Source organism: Triticum dicoccoides, chromosome 7B (assembly GCF_002162155.2).
Source record: "Triticum dicoccoides isolate Atlit2015 ecotype Zavitan chromosome 7B, WEW_v2.0, whole genome shotgun sequence".
Taxonomy (NCBI): Eukaryota; Viridiplantae; Streptophyta; class Magnoliopsida; order Poales; family Poaceae; genus Triticum; species Triticum dicoccoides.
Genome location: NC_041393.1, coordinates 741,563,362 through 741,574,007, shown reverse-complemented (window position 1 = coordinate 741,574,007; position 10,646 = coordinate 741,563,362). Strand labels below are relative to the sequence as shown.

The 10,646-nt window shown below is 45.0% G+C and overlaps 1 long non-coding RNA gene and 1 pseudogene across 10 annotated transcripts in view; both read right to left on the bottom strand.

Moving 5' to 3' along the window:
• The window catches only part of LOC119341509, a 21,621-nt gene extending 16,177 nt beyond the window's left edge, over positions 1–5,444 (bottom strand). The window contains exons 1-7 of one of the 10 annotated variants that reach the window (XR_005165135.1): positions 4,630–5,444; positions 4,320–4,555; positions 4,063–4,123; positions 2,760–2,814; positions 2,247–2,662; positions 2,110–2,143; positions 1,967–2,027 (exon numbers count right to left, since the gene is read on the bottom strand). This is a non-coding gene — a long non-coding RNA (uncharacterized LOC119341509). Of the gene's footprint in view, positions 1–1,966; positions 2,028–2,109; positions 2,663–2,759; positions 2,815–2,890; positions 3,030–3,111; positions 3,463–4,062; positions 4,124–4,291; positions 4,556–4,629 lie in introns of those variants that run through there. The other 9 variants (XR_005165137.1, XR_005165129.1, XR_005165131.1 and 6 more) reach the window with 9 other exon arrangements.
• Positions 5,445–5,827: 383 nt separating this feature from the next.
• LOC119339618 lies at positions 5,828–8,383 on the bottom strand (annotated as a pseudogene).
• Between the last annotated feature and the right edge of the window lie 2,263 nt (positions 8,384–10,646).

Genomic DNA, 10,646 nt, shown 5'->3' with positions numbered 1-10,646 from the left:
TGAGCCATGGTAGCTTGCTACTGCTCTGGAACACTTAGGCTGGCCGGCATGTGTCCTTCTTCGTTCCTGTGTCTGTCCCTTCGGAGAAATGTCACGCTTTGAGTACCGGAGTCCTGTTAGCCCGCTACAGCCCGGTTTACCGGAGTCCTGCTAGCCCAGTGCTACAGCCCGGACCCACTTGCTGATGACCGACACGTTCGAAGCTGGGTCATGGATGCCTGTCCCTGTAAGTCTGTGCCACTTTGGGTTTACGACTAGTCATGTCAGCCCGGGCTCTTTATCATATGGATGCTAGCGACACTATCATATACGTGAGCCAAAAGGCGCAAACGGTCCCGGGCAAAGGTAAGGCGACACCCGTGGGGATACCGTGCGTGAGGCCGCAAAGTGATATGAGGTGTTACCGGCTAGATCGATGTGACATCGAGTCGGGGTCCTGACATCACATTGCTTTTTGGTTGCCTTAGAAAGCATTGAAACGTCTAGGCGCTCTACCTCCAAAAACTTTACTCGAAGCCTACCACTACAACACGGTAGATAATAGGAGGCGCTCAAAAATGCCTTCGAAAGCTCTGAAAACGCCTCCAAAAGCCTGTCGAGGCATTCCTAAAAAACGCTAAGGACTGTCGCGAAGGGATAGACATACGCCAGCACTCCTAGAGATTGCCACGGCCGCTCCATTTTGAGGCGTTTTTATAAAGTGCCTCCAATTCCCGTCAGACTCTCTGACGGGCCATAAAAATAGAGGCGTGCTTCCCCTGAAGCCGATCTCATCTTATCTAAAGATTATTATATGCCCAACCAAGATCAGATTCTTTCGACCCCTTGCCCTAGGCATGTCAAATAAATTGGATCACAGTGCACTCTACAAGTCTACTTCTCATCATGAGACCTCTGTCTACTTCTGTACTCTAGATCTTAGAAGATATGAGACGGTTCTCCTTTTAAACAGGCAAACTTTGATCTCCGTAAGCAGTATGGGATTAAATAAACCCTTCTACTTTGTTTTCTGTCAGGAAGTACTATATTTTTATACGCTGGTAACTAACCGCCGTACACGGCAAGATTTCAGCCGACGATCCATGTCCCTACGCGTGTGCTGTCGGTTTTCTTCCACGCGCTGCTGCTGTTACCTGAAAAGGTCAGCCCAAAACTGATGATCAGCGTGCCACCAATTTCGAGGCCATCTTTTGTCGGGAAGATCGATCAGTTTGGAGGCAATTTGGATGAGCGCCTCAAATCCCCATCTTCTCTGTACACACCTCATCAAAATTGAACCAAGAGTCATGGTTTAGATGGTGTGTGTGAACATGGTTTAAACTGTGATATTTCTTGGTGAGAGCAAACTAAGCTTTTTCATTTCTTTATTAACTAAAATATTGATCGACGAAGCTGATGCCTCTGCTTACTTGTGGTTACCAAAATTAATAATGATCTCTGAAGACGAGTATTGGATTAAAGAAAACATAGAGTTATAATCAGCCAAATTTAAATTTGATTGTTTGTAGGCGTATTCTAAAACTGGTATAACAATGTTAAATGTGGGATTGTAATTTCTTTTTATGCATGCAGGATTAATTTTTCTTTCAGAGCTTATTATCATTCGTTCTTAGCTACTTGCTCCTTCTATTAGCTTTCTGTGGATGTATATTTTGTTCATTTGTGAAGAAGACTCCGTGAGATTTCATACTTGGGATCAACTCCGTTGACATATAGTACTTCTAGGTTACCATCAGTTAGACATTTAGTGATGGTGTAAGTTGTTGTATTGCTTGTACAACTGTCATGGTTCACATTTGGACATTTTCAATTGGTTGAAAAGATCATGTTATTGAATTAAGTGACAACATGTTAACAAATACGTCAGCTTGATTAGTGCGCCCAATCCCGCATCAAGAGGTGCCACCAGGTGGCGCCCCAACCACTAGTGTTAATATAAGCCAACAAAAATAGCATGTTATATATATGTAGAACTGGAATCACTTATGTTTCACTCATCAGGCAAACATGCAGGTCAACAGAGACACCTACAGAAAATCCACACAAATGTTTGTCGTTGTGTGCATATTTTAAATCCATGCACTTGTTGCTTGGTGCCTAAATAATTACCTAGAACAAATCTTGGTTTTGTATGGAAATTCAGCTTCGGTGACCGGAGTTGAACAAACAACATACAGTAGCATTGAAAGCTGTCAACAGGTCAACCTACCACAAATCTTATTTTCGGAATTGAACAGACAACATACCACTGAAAGCTATTAAGGTAGCACACCATTCAAAATATCATGGTATATCCGAGTTACAACTTTTGGTATTTGATCTGATCGTCATAACTTTCAGCTTCATCTCGGTGTATACAAAAAACAAAAACTGATTCAGGCCTATCACAGCAATAGAAAACAATTGCTTGACAGAAAAAAGATAAATGGCATAACCAACAGGCACACCTCAAATTACCCAGCATAAATCAAATGTCAAACCGAATTCTTGTACTGCTGGCTGCTGCTGATTTACTTGGTGGCGACTGATGGGACTGAAGTACTTATCTGTAGTTAATCTATATTTGCGCGCGCGCACACACACACATGTACCTTGGGTGCTTCCTCGTGGCACCACACCTGGCCGAGGTAGAGTTAGACCACGCCCAGGTAGAGCATCGTCGCTGTCGAAGACAGTCGGCAATCAAAGTGGTGTAATTACATATGCCTGAAAGCAAAACATCCGTTGTAGAGTTGCCATCGAGATACAAAGGGCCTCACCTTTATTGTCCAAAGTCGTCGAGATGTAGAAGTTGTAGTACCAAGCGCCTAGCGACTGCATATAGAAAAGGATAATCAGCATCAAAGCAGGGAAAAAACTGAAAAGTAGAAGACTCATGTTACTTGCATACAATTTATTGGATGTGTGTATCCCATTCTTTGCGCATCCACGACAGCAGGTGGAGCCCGTGGAAACACAGAGCAGGATCGGCCCAAAAGCATGATGCAACCCAGTCCAATGGAAGGGAGAGGGAAAGTGGCGCTCCAGCTCTGAAAAAACCCTCCTTTCTTGAGTTCCCCTACACTTGTCGTCGTTGTTCGCTCACCAAAGGAGGGCCCGGCATGGACTCACCGTTTCCATTCACGCGTCCGGCACGCCCATCCCCACGGTCGTGGTCAGCTACACCACACCATCGAGGCCGCTCTCAACCAGTGTTGGTTTCATCCTCTGCGATGCCACTGCCCTAGCGCACACAAGACGCGTCCAACCGGCTTCAGGGCCACCGCACTGGCGACGACTTCCCAAGAGGAGGAGCACAAGTCCGGCTCCGAGGCCTCGTGGCATTAGCCGCCAGCCAAGGCCCTGTCACCGTAGACCACAGGTGTCACGAGGAGAAGCAATGGTTGGACCAGAGGACAAGGTTCCATAGGCCCTGTGTTGTTGACGTCCTGTGGTTTGTGTTCAAGTGGGCCAATCACGCCACTGCCACCGCCATCTAATGAGTTGCTGATCGCAAACAATCATTTTATAAAGTTGAAAGTGCAGGAAGCGTCCAACTAAATCGCTGATGTTAGCTGAATTTAATTCAGCATGGCATGAAAATTGAGATCACTAAATATTATTGTTACGACTGAATAGGAATTGCAGTTGCTACTTGTACATCTGTAAAAACAAAATTAATGGTAAAAATTTTCAGTGTTTGCTTGAATGTTATGAGTAAATGAGTGTTCCAGTAAGCTTTGTGTAAGTGCAGAATTGGACAGAAGTACATATGCAGAATTCTGAAATGAACTGAATGTCAATTGTTGCTCCTAACTGAATTGAACTAAATGGCAGCGAAAACTAAACTTGAACTAAATTAAATGACAACTATTGCTGGCACCCAGAACTGAACTTGAACGGAACTAAATGTCCACTATTGCCCATAATTGAACTAATGGAACCCAGAACAGAACCAAATCCAAAAATATCCAGAATTAACACGACTGAATAGCACAAAACTTGAATTGTTGCTCTGGATGACAAAATATTGAACTGGTGCCAAAGTGAATGTACTTGGAATAATAATATATATGTACTTACTGGAATCTGGATGTGTGTGGTGTTAGCCTCTTCTTCCATAATTCCATCTCAGTTGCTTCTTCTATAAGAAAAAAAAGGATATTTGATCAAGTTCAATCAGATGCTTTTTCCATGAGAAAAGGGGAAATTGATCAAGTTCCAACGAAATTAGATGGTGGGGGTTCAATCAATTCCAGTGTTCTTATTCGTGTGGAAGATGACAAGAGAAAGGCGGACTATTGATATTTACATGAGGTCACGAGCAGAGCAACGCGTACCATCCGGCCCAGGCGGTATCGTTCTGGTCGATCCCACGCTGTTTCTGTACACCTTGCATGTTGTTTCCTTCACTTGTGTCACAAGGTGCCGGATGGGCCGCTGGATTCGTGGCGACCTGAGCCATAGAGCCTCTCTAGATTTCATTGTCGTCCGATGCGGCATGGATGGACATCCCTCTGACTTAGACTCAGTTAAGTCAGATGATCTCTGCTCCAACAAATTGGCATGGGTACGACTGCAGAAAGTGGAAACAAATTTGAAGTGGTAAAGAAGACAAAAACATGCGAAAGAAGATTACTAATTCCTCACCTGCATGTAAAGTTGGATCTTAGTATTTAGACAAGGGCAATCATGTCCGTCAGTACAGCCATCATGAAGAACACTATAGAATGCATCTGTATCCTACATGTTTGTACTGCAACCTCTGCAATTGGTTAGGGATAACATACAGTGCCTAAAAAACCTGAACATGATTAGTTAGATGAACTAATCTAGTCATAACATTGAGAGTCATATGAGAATAATCAAATACCTGTTTGGATTGTCATCAAATGCCTTGTGGACATATAAAATATCTTTCCATCAAACACCTTGCCGTCATCGACAAAACTAATCTGCAAAACTAAAGATTCGAAGAAAATAGAAAGCTTAATTTGATATAAACTGGCCTGTGGGGGAGGTTGCCCCGACCTCATCCATGACGTGCATCTAGGTGCCTTCCCGTGATCAAAGGAGGCGGCGTTGGTGGTCTCAGGATGCAGGGTCGCCGCGTCGGGGTGACCGTATGAGGGGAGGCGATCCATAGAGCAGGGATCTCGTGCTCAACATCCAGCTCGGAGAGGAGATCCTACCGGAGGAGGCGATCCAACCAGATGAGAGGAGCATGGGTCTCCGCGCCTCAATCCGGCCAGAAGGAGCCGCCGCTGCCGCCGCCGCCGACGGAGCATGCTATGCTCAGAGATGGGAGGGGACAGGTTAGACATCTAGATTGGGCTTGGGGAGGGGAGGGGAGGGAGCGGCGAGGATGGTGGTGGTCGCCTCCGGTGCGAGGCGAGGTCAGGCGGCGGGGTGGGCTGCGCCGGTGCTGAGCAAGGCCAAGCGGCGGGGGCGATGCAGCATATGCTCGGGACACTTTTTTTGATCACGAATCGTTATTCAATTAGTACGTGACTGCGGGTTGAATACTAAAAGGCACATGGACTTTTTGCAAAAAAGCCACGACGGTGAACCCGGAGACCTAATCTGTGCTTTATTATATACTAGTACAAATGCCTGTGCGTTGCACCGGGCAAAAAAAGGGCACAATCTGCTTCATGTGCCATTATGCATCATTTTTATGTCCAATTTAAATAAACATCGATAATTAGGTTAATTTTGGTAATTTTCTTATTTTTAATAAAAGTTAATTCACATTTTCGTAAAAATTGGGACACTATTTGTCTTGTCCCAAACAAACACTTGCAACATTAGTTTACAAAGAACATCTAGAGCATTAGTATCAGAAGACTAACCTCAACATATACACATGCTCTTCCTATGCCATCACTCTAGAGAAATTGTACAACCAGAAGGGGATAAACCATGCTGCTAGCTGTTATAGTTGGACATACAAGTCATTGTACTCTAGAAGCTAAATAGCAGAGGTAATGCTCCATCAACAAAATTTCAGTGTCACAGTCTCACAGATGATCATTGATGTGTTCTTGCACATCCGGCTGCAGTGAGATCTGGGACCATCTTTTCTGGTCCTGCCATTTCAGTTTCTCGTGTTGGTGATCCATTGAAATCCTCCGGGCACCGGCTTTGACCCCGACCTGCTTATCTGGGATGCCAAGATCATTTTCTGCAAACCCTTCTCTATGGAGGACTTCATTGCAGCTGGCTGGAATAGTTGAAAGCAAAGGAATGTGAGGGACGGCCACATGAAAGAATTCATGTGAACATATCAGACATGGTTGTTTTGATAGAACATTCTTTTGAACGAAGCAGGTTGTACAAAGACTACAAACATAGTACCCCATCCGTTTCTAAATAAAGTCTTAGAAGATTTTTCAATATGGACTACAAACGGTGGAAATGGGTGAATCTCACTTTAAAATCCATCTATATACATCCTTATCCATGTGATATTATGCACTATAGTTTAACATTTGTAATAAAGTTGCATTAATTATTATTTTCAGAGTCTGAAGTTTGCACGTTAAAAAGCCCTCTTAGCGTTCTTTATCTGATGGAAGATTAGTTTGGAATAGTTTGTGAATCAATTTTTATTTTTTACTTTTTTCTAAAAAACATGAATATTTCTTTGTTTTTAAAAGTGAATGTTTTATTAAAACTCGATTTTTATGGAGAACATTATTTGAATGTTTTTTAAATATTGTGAATACTTTTTATTTTGGTTTTTAAGGAAAATTTGACCAGTTTTTAGAAAGTGTGAATAAATATATAACTATGTACATTTTTTTAACTATTTTTACTATGTTGATTTTTATCAATAGAGTTTGTTGCTTGGTTGGGAAGATTCTTTTTATTTTTTTCATCATTTAGGCTTAGCCAATAAAAAGCACTTCACGTACACACTTCACTTACAGATAAGACACACTCTCTTTTTCTATATATAAAAAAAGACACCCAAACTCATCTCCCTTCCCCCGTTTTCCATTCTCAAGAGTCCCCCTGCCAGAGACCAATTCTCTAGATTTCTTTCCATAATTGCTATTATATTGGCACACCCTATAGTAATAAGCACCCCCACCAATTTACCTTGAAGCAATTGTAGGTCCCCTGCAATGTCTGCAGCTTGGAAGATGGCATGAACCACTGGATCTCTGCTAGAAGCGTCGGAAACATGTCATGAGCCACCAGCGAAGACTTCTTTAGCGTGGAGTTCGCTCCCGATGATCCTGAAACCCAAAATTTCAACGAATAATAACATGAGATCCAGGCACATCTCGGAACAATTACAACACCAATTCAGACGGAGCACTCACTAACCTTGCATCTGATGGAGGTTGGGACACTTGAAGCTGACGACGTACTCTGGGAGGATCCTCATGTTCATGTCCTTGCCCCAAACAACATACCACTGTGGGTTCTGCATGTTGTCGATGGCACTATCGTAATTGTCACTGCTGGGTGGAGCTTGGAGGACCCGGCCGGGATGGCCTCTGGCCGGCCCAACAGAACACGGCACAACATGATATGCGCCTCGCCGTTCTCATCTGCATTTGCTAGCATTGTGCTGCATAAAAATGATTTCATACTCGTAAGTTCCTTTATGCACTGCTTCACAGAACATTCAGAACATATTTCATCACCCGGACTCTAGGTAGCAGGAAACATGATTTAGTTTTGCTCGTATTCCACCCTTCCACAAACCATTACCCAATCAAATTACTGCATTCATAGATAAACTAATACTGTCGTTCATGCAAACTTGTTTCCCCATAATTTTTGAGCTAGGAGTATGAATCAAGATATAGAAACCAAAGGCTAAAATAACATGGAATCAATTATATTATGGGACGGAGGGATAATATGAATGCAATTTGGAACAGATCCTGAATTGGTAACTGTGTCTGATAAATTATCCTACAGCTATATGCCTATATTCATGCTTGCCATCGATCAAAACCACAAATTCAGAACTCTGACCTGACCTGGCATAAGGAGACCGAGGCGGCGAGAGGTGGACGTCGTCGCCGTGCGCGCGATGGAAAAGGACCCGGTTGTTCATCCTGCCGAACCCGTGCTCCACCGCCGCCGCGGCCACATCCACCGATGGAGCGCCATACCACGCGAACTTGGCATTGCCCCCGTCGGCGCCGCACGCAGCGGCTAGGAGCTGGCCCTGCATCTTGTCGCTGCTCTCGTTGGACCTCTCATCCACCCCGGACGAGGCCCCGTACTCCAGCTCAGGCTCGTCTCTCTTCCTCTTCACCCCGCTCTCTGGAACAAGGAAGAAGCAGATTTTCAAAAATGAAATCTATTGTTATAGCCCTCAAAAAGCAAAAATAAGCAAAATAATTTTCTGAGCATAAACACACTGAGATAAGATAAGCATGCCTTATTTTTCTGAATACAAACACAATGACATAAGAGAATCTAAATGAGGCATCATAAATTAATTTTCTGAATACAAACACCATGACATAAGAGAATTTAAATGAGGCATCATGCCATCAGGAGCCGAGCGATGGAAACTTTCTGGTTAGGATTAGAAACATGGTTGATTCTGAGAAAAAAATGTAGGAGATGAAACCTCCCTTTGAAGAGAAAAAATGTGAGAGATGATGATTCCTGATCTCACTGAGTTTGTGCAAGCTGTACAAAAAAAATTCACATAAAACTTGTAATCAAGTAGTTGTAGTGCAACCTTCAATGTTTGGCCGGCAGCTAGAATATTAAATGAGAAGACAATGATCTTTTTTGATTATTTGTCACAGTACTGCAGCTAATCACCCTAGAAGGTCTTTCTGTAGTAGGTTAAAGAAAATTCAGGTTGACGCTGAAACATCCACAATAAGAACCTCGCTTTCAGAATATGCTTTTAGACAAAGAGCACAAGACCAGCTTGCCAATGTTGAATTTTTCGATTTCCTAGCTTATAGCAGCACGGACTTCATCAGATTAAAGTAAAACAGCTTCGGCTTCTACCTGTTTGATCAAACAGAGTAAATCATGTCACTATCCGGACCAGATTTCATGACTTCGCATGAACCGCAAATCACATGGTAGATTAGATAATCACCTAGCATGTTGTAGGCATACATAAGAAAATATGCTCAAGGGATTAAATCAAATGAGAGAATGGAAGAGGCAAATCAGGAGAGAGAGGGGGAGATAGCAGTACCGAATGCATGGATGTAGCCTTGCCATGGCAGCCTACACATCAGGCCTGCTGCACGGGGAGTGCTTGAGAGTGGCAGGAGATTAGGCTGGATTGAGGACTCCACCATGTCGCTGCTCTCGTCGGACCTCTCATCCACCTCGGACGACGCCCCATCCCCCAGCTCATGCTCGCCCCTCTTCCTCTTCCTCCCGCTTTCTGGCACAGGGAAGAAGCAGGCCCCGCGGTCAATCCAGCCCATGGCGACCACCTTGGCGGTGCCAGCGTCGATGCGCACCATCCACAGGAAGTCGAACAGGAACTCCCTGCCGCCATACGCGGCCTCTGCGACCACCCTCCCGTCCAGGAACGCCCGGCGCAGAGGCACAGCCTCCTCGCCCTCGACATCAGCCCACGCGCCGCCCTCGAAGCAGAGGAACCTGACCAGAGCGCCGCTCCGCCGTTCTGCCAGCCCCGGAGGAGCGGGGGCGGACCGGCGCCCCCGATGCCGCCGAAAGCCACGGCGGGCCGCGGGCGTGAGATGCGGCGGATCCTGCCGGTCTCGTCCGGATTCGACGACGGTGGAAAGAGGACGGGCACCGGGGAGAGGGGGACGGGGGCGCGGCGGCGGCGGCAGCAAGCACGCCTGCGTCGAGCGGGGCGCTTTTCGGAATCAGTCGACGGCGGAAAGCAACGAGAGGTGAGAGAGATCAGAAGAGACAGGGATGAGGGGAAAATCAGCGACAGATAGACTTTTTTAATTCGCACTCGTGTTCGTGTTGGAGACGGACTGCTCCTTCGTGTGCGAGACCGACGACGACGTGTTTTTTTCCTCTACCCGGTTGATGATGCCCATATGGAGTGCGGGTTGATTTCATAAAAGATGAGGGACTTGTTTGCAAAAACGCAGCGACGGTGAACCCGGAGACCCAATCCGTGCTTTATTATTAGGGAGAGATACTAGCACAAATGCCCGTGCGTTGCAACGGGAGCAAAAAATATCGCACGCTCCCAGCCCAATAAGCATGGATCAAGACTCGACCACGATGTCCACCTGATCATAATCCATCCGAACGTGGTTAATCTCTAGGTAATGAGCTGAGCCACTGCACAAACATGTCTGCAAGGGTCGGCCGGGTTGAGGAACTTGGTCATGTGAAGTTGGTTTAAGACATACGACATGAGTAAGGGGTAGCTGGTTCGACGAACTATGTCCGTGGACTCGCCGGATATCAAGCTCGAAGCCCTACTACTTGAGCCTCTCAAGAAACCCAAGCGCCTGAAATCAGAAAGTCCGGGCAAAATCACACACGTGTGTTGTTCTAGCATACCATGTTCTAGCACATCTGGTAACTAACAACAACTATGAAGAATGCGACATTGACAAACAAAAGATGGTTGCTTTTGTAATATCATAAATTGCTTTCTCATGGTTTTGTAAATCTGATTGCACATATGCCGATAGGATGAAATTGGAGCATCCAATAAATCTAAACCA